The following is a 6444-nucleotide window of genomic DNA, read 5'->3' as shown; positions in this document are numbered from 1 at the left end:
ACATGAACATGACCGTACTGGAATTATCTATAGATATCTATAGTAAATGTGAAAGTTGGCACCATAGAGTTGTGATAAGGCTTCAAAATTGATATAATTTATATAAATGTGGACTGAGGAAATAGATGTTTCAAATAGCTTGGTGGTGATTCTGATGTTAGTTGTTTGTCCTTATACGCTCGCTGCTCAAGTTCGAGTCTGGCTTTGAAAATTGTTTGTTTTTTAGTATGGTTTTTTTTATATGGTAGATATTGGTAGGACAATGCATTGTAAAAGGTTTTCTGCCACCTGTATGCCAACTGTCATCTACCTTTTTTAAGTTCTATACATTGCTTAATTTTCCTATTGCATATGCTCGAAGATATATTGTAGCCTTCATCCGGTAAGTTTAAATTTGATCTGTATATTGACTTGTTTTAGGTTTTATGTCGTCTGATTATTGAAGTGTGCCTATTGTCTGTTTCTTTTGTATTTCTGTCTTCCAATCTTAATTGGGGTAATGTTTAGCTTTGGGATAATTTCAAAAGGCTAGGGTTTTTATAGAATAAACAAGAAGTTTGGTGACGCTTGAGCTTCTATTGTACCAAGTAGCGCCACATCATTGAACCACCCCATTTTCAAGTTTTCCTTATTTCGGTTTTAATTTTGGTATCGTAATGAATGTAATCGAAATCGACTGAATTCGCATCGACTCACCGTTTCAACAGTCGGGACCGACAACATTCAGGTTTTACCAACGCTTGGGTATTACCAGTCGAATAAATGCCATTTTAAATATTTTAATCTTTTTATATGTTAACTTGACGAACTTATTTTTTTAAAGTTTTGATGCTTGGATTTTACCAACATTGTTTATACGGTAACGAACGTAACCGAGGTTGACGAAATTCGGCTCGACTCGCCGTCGTAACGCTCGGGTTTCAACGTCCGGCATTTACCGACCGAATAATCTTCGTCTTAATATATTAATTTTTCTATACGTTATTTTTATGAATTTATTTTTTGGTGTTTAATTCTAGAATCGTCACGAACGTAAGTCCGATCCCGAGCAAATACAAGTCGACTCGTCGCTGTAACGCTTAGGTTTTACCAACATCCGGGCTTTACCTACAGAATAAACATTGTTTTAAATTTGTTATGAGCGAATACGTGTCGTCTCGCCACTGCAACGCTCGGATTTTACCAACCGTTGCTCTTGTTTTCCGTGGCATAGATTAGTTTTTTTTTTTTAATTTAGTGTTGGTATCTTAACAAACTTAACTTATACCAATCGAATCGACATCAGTGCACCACCGTAACACGATGGGTACATAAGCGGATCCCAACTGACCCGACGCAATGCGCCGGGCCCCACCCTAGTTGTAGAGTAAAAAACATTTGAACAGAGAATAAGATCATTGAGTATTGGTCCATCAGTGGTTCAGTACCGGAAGGTTTACAAACGGTTCAGTCTCAAACCGGACCATGAACCCGGGCCAAACTTATGGCTAATCATTCAAAAATACATGTTGAAGTACTAAGTTGATTATTGCAAGGTAACATGACATTCAACAAGTTTTATTAAGTTTACAATAATAGTATAGCTACTCAACAGTACTCTAAACTTGATACCAAAACTGAACAAGTCTTCATTAGTCAACGGTCAAACGCGCAGCCTCCTCGACTCGATAATAACAAATCAACGAATCTCACCAATAATCATTACACGAACACCTCCCGTCTTCAAAACAATGAAACCTACTCAAATCCCTAACAATAATCTTCCTACTAACAACTTTCGACACGTATTTAATAAATGTATGACAATCAACACAAGTCCTCAAATTCTCAAACACTTTAATCAAACTCCCTGGTGGAGTAACAAGAATCGCAAACGCAATCGCAAGCTTTTCACTATGATACGACAAATTTTGCTCCTTTTGTTCATCTTCTACATCATGAAGCACATAATCCGTCTTCGGTACACAACCATTTTCCTTAATTCTCTTTTGCAAATCTTCTAATAACTCATGAATTTCATTTAATCTAGGGTTTGATGTATCACCCATTAAAAATGTATACACTTTTCGTTTAATTTCAGTCCAACTTCGTCCCGGTTTCTTCACCACTTTATTAACATCCATCAAGTTTCGAACCCTTGTCACGTCAGCCCATTTACCCGCAGCCGCATAAATATTGGAAAGCGTGACATATGTGGCTGCATTTTCAGGCTCGATCTTAAACAATGCTTCAGCCGCTCGTTTTGCCAGATCGAGATTCCCATGAATCCTACACCCTGCGAGTAACGAAGCCCAAAAAAACTTGTCGGGTTTCATGGGCATTTTGGTAATTATATCTTCAGCTTAGTTAAACCTACCCGATCGACTAAGAAGATCAACCACACACGCGTAATGATCAACCGTATAAACCAACCCATGTTTATGTTTTATGGAGTTAAAATATTCAAGCCCTTTATCAACCAACCCCGAATGTGTACAAGCCGAAAGAACACCAACAAATGTTATGTGATCGGGTTTTATTCCCGACTCAAGTAATGACTCAAATAACTTTAACGCTTCTTCAGGTTGACCATTTTGAGCGTACCTGTTAATTAACGACGTCCATGAAGCTAAATCTGGTTTCGGTATCCATTTAAACACTCTATCTGCAACCTCCATGTTTCCACATCTACAATACATATGAATTAACGCACTTGCTGCAAATGAAGACTCGTTAAACCCTATGCGTGTCATATACCCATGCACTTGTTTTCCTAATGATTCTAGGTTATCAAGCGCGCGCACGTTTAATATCCCAGCAAATGTAAACTCATTAGGTTTATTTCCAGATTTTAACAACTTTGAAAATAACAAAAATCCTTCTTCTTTTCTACCGTGTTTAAAATACCTATCGATCATCGCGGTCCATGTAACAACGTCTTTATCTGACGTTTTATCAAATATGTGTCTAGCTTCATCCAAACTCCCACATTTCCCATACATATCCGATAAAGCACTCCACACAACCGCATCCGAATCCATCCCGGTCCTAACAATATGCACGTGAATTTCCTTCCCAATACTTAAACATTGAGTCGCAGCCGAAGCCGCAAGCGCGCTACATATCGTAAACTTATTACACTTAAGATTACAATCTCTCAACATCACTCTACACAAGTGCAACCCCTCATTCGGAAACCCATGCCGAACATACCCCGAAATAATCGCAGTCCACGAAAAATTATCCCGTTCAGGCATTTCATCGAACAGCTTGCGCGCATCATTAATCCGTCCAGCTTTCGCATACCCAGACACCAAAACATTCCAAGAACACAAGCCCCTCTCAGGCATTTCATCGAACACCTTACGTGCATCAACCAAACTCCCACATTTACAATAAATATCAATAATCCGATTGTAACTAGACACCCCAAGTGAATAATTAGCACTCTTTGCATGCAAATGCACCTTTTTGGTGGGTTCTATGGCTTTTTGTTGGAGGCAAAGGTGAAGAAGATTGGAGTAGATTGATTGAGATGGGTGGGTAATATTATTAAGCAATTGAATTGCTTCTGGTAATTGGGATCGTTGGCATAGATTGATAATGGCTTCTTCGTGTTTGTGTTCGGTGTTTTGGGATTTGAAGAAGGTTTTAGAAGAAGATGAAGTGGAGATTGTGCGTTGGTATGATGGGTTAATGAGAGCTCGAAAATGGGGTTTAATTGATCTCATGATTTTGTGAAATGATGGTGTGTTTTTAGGAGACAAGGTTTTGTACTTTTGTCGGGTATGTGTTCCCGAGTTTAGTTATGAAATTTTTTATTATATATGGCAATGCCTCTTTCTCTTTAACTTTCTTTATTTGATTATTTCCTAATCTTTGTGATTTGAAAAGATACAATCTCTCTTATTTTGCTCCTTATTTTATCTCCCCTTCCCTTTTTTTCTTTCTTTTAATGAAACTCGAGAACACTCTTTTTATATTTTCCTTCCCTTTCATTCCTTAAATGAAACTCGGGAACTCTGGAACACAGATGTTTGATTAGGGTGGAAAGCGGAAATGGGCAAAATTGCTAACTCAAACGAGCTACGTAATAAACGAAGGGTATTTGAAGGAACTAATGTATGTCTGTCATGTGTAGACGCTTTGGAATTGGTGGAATATGTTTCAATCTCTTGCTATGTAGTGTTGGTTATTTGGCAATTCATAAGTAATTAGTGCGGTGTTTCCCTGGTTTGCGCTTTCGAGGTAAGAGATCTTCTTAAAGAACACTTAAACGTAAGGGCTTAAGAGGGTAAGAAGAAAGTTATTCGCTCACTCATATTCACGGCATGCTGGTGTTTGTGAAAGACAATAAACGAGATCGTTTAATGATAAATTGAGTTATCTGGTTTCTCACAAAAATGTATGCATTCATAACTGGCCAAAATGGCTTTAAATACATTAAATACTCGAATAGAAACAAATAGAAAGTACTATAACAAGGGAATCTAAAGTTGAACTAAAACAAAGCTGAAGAGCCAGTATACAAACGTATCCCATGTGCTTGATTGGTTCATTTTATTCAAAAGCAATAAGCGTAAACTTCTGGACTTCTTCAAACTTCAACGTCTCAAACAAGTTCCCTTGCACATGTCTCTATCTCTGAAGTAATTGCTCTATCATTAAGAAACACGAGAGTATCTATCAATAGGTTAAAAGAAGACATAAAACGATTGTTTTTTTCTATGGGCGAAGAATAAAGGAAGAATGGTGAGTCTTGAATAGGAAGATTGGTCTAGGTTTCGTTTTAACTATGGTTGGTTATAGGTGAATACTTATATGATGAATTGTATTGGTATTGCATGTGTAATGTTATGTGATGACTAATCACTTGCTAATTATTTTTTTCTTTTTATAATGAAATATGGTTGTTAAAAAAAGTTAAGTGTTTGATTGTTTTCAATTCATTAAAAATTTATTAGGTCTGGAATTTGACTCTAAAATGTAGAAACAATCGTGCCATCATCTCTAGTCAACTCAACCAATATCTTTGGTAATCTTTCGGACCATAGGTCCACCACTTGCGGTGAGTTCATAGGTGTTATTTAAGTTGTGGTTTCTTGAGTTTGAGAAATTTAATTTAGGAGGTGAGTTCATAGGTGTTATTTAAGTTGTGGTTTCTTGAGTTTGAGAAATTTAATTTAGGAACTGAAACCCAGCCCTAATCTCTCTTAGGTTTTCTGGGTTCCGGTTTTATCTAGTTGGGTGTTACGTGCCCAAACTCCCATATTTCCATCATCTCCATGTTTCCCTATTTCTATCATTAAACTAGGAAAAGTAATGGTCCACGTTTTCATCAGTTAGGCATCTGTAGTTTACTTCTACATGTTTGTAAGCCTATATGAAGGCATTATTGTTTCGTTAAATGTTTATGAATGAAATTATGAAGAATTAGTCTGAATCTCGATCTATTTTCTAATCTGGATTTTCGTCTATTTTCTTTGGCCAACGATTAAACCGTTGGAACCACAGCAGTGGTATCAGAGCTGCCCTGATCCAAATGGAAACTAATACCAAAATCTTGAACAATTTCAGAAGGATATTGAGCAGTTGATGAAGGAAATTCAGTCCCTCAAAGAGAAAGCCCCAGTTTAGTGGCAATGACCCGACATGATGGATCTACCAATCTGAGCAATACTTCAATTTTTAGAAGGTGGCGGCTGAGGATCAAGTTAATTTGGATTCCTTTCATTTAGACGGTATAGCCCTTCTATGGCATCAGTGGTACACGAAAGCACGACTACCAATTGATTGCGAGGAACCCTCAGAAGTTCAATGAGTATGGCTTCTACATATTTGTGTTTATATCAAATGTTGTAACTATCATTTTGAAAAGAAAGGATATTAGTACATCTAAAAGTGTTTATAAATTAATACACGGTTTGTGGGATTGGACCTTGTGGAACCGTAAGTACAAGTTATAATTTGTTACAAGTATCAACGTTTTCATCCGAATACCTTAATTTAAACTCGTCAAACAATTTAATCATTTGTTTTAAAATAAGAAAACACTTTTAATAAACTTACTCACTTTTGGTCCAAACCACCCCCCCAATCCTTAAACCGAGCCCTCGAACCTTCATACTTGCTTATTTAGAATCCATTTTTAACGCAATTTATTTTTATAATCTAGGGTCACTCATTGTATCGAACCTAACCGGTTCACTCGCTTAGCTTGTTTTTCTTTTCCTCATATGCGCACACTTTCATGTGAGTAATCACCTCCCCTTTTTTTCTATATTTTGTTTTGGGGGTATTATGCATGCTAAATTATTGATATTACATTATTATACTCTAATGCAATTCCATTATTTGCATGGTTGTGATATCGCTTAAGTAATTGTTGATTGCTATATGATTTATGTATTTACTGTATTTATGGTTGGCTGGTATCTTATCATCATCCTCATACTCATAGTATGA

At 36.7% G+C, this 6444-nt stretch overlaps 2 pseudogenes across 1 annotated transcript; both read right to left on the bottom strand.

Annotated features, from left to right (window-relative positions):
* Nucleotides 1–1579: 1579 nt before the first annotated feature.
* On the bottom strand, nt 1580–4052 carry LOC143624955 (pentatricopeptide repeat-containing protein At4g37170 pseudogene; annotated as a pseudogene). The gene is made up of 2 exons (XR_013152196.1): nt 4011–4052; nt 1580–3755 (listed from the first exon to the last, which is right to left on the bottom strand). The product of XR_013152196.1 is annotated as a pentatricopeptide repeat-containing protein At4g37170 pseudogene (transcript).
* On the bottom strand, nt 1689–2321 carry LOC143624924 (pentatricopeptide repeat-containing protein At4g37170 pseudogene; annotated as a pseudogene).
* Nucleotides 4053–6444: the final 2392 nt, after the last annotated feature.

This window comes from Bidens hawaiensis, unplaced genomic scaffold (assembly GCF_021521415.1).
Source record: "Bidens hawaiensis isolate Kalapana, Puna unplaced genomic scaffold, B.hawaiensis_p1.1 tig00004003_1, whole genome shotgun sequence".
Taxonomy (NCBI): Eukaryota; Viridiplantae; Streptophyta; class Magnoliopsida; order Asterales; family Asteraceae; genus Bidens; species Bidens hawaiensis.
This window is presented reverse-complemented; position numbering and strand designations above follow the sequence as displayed.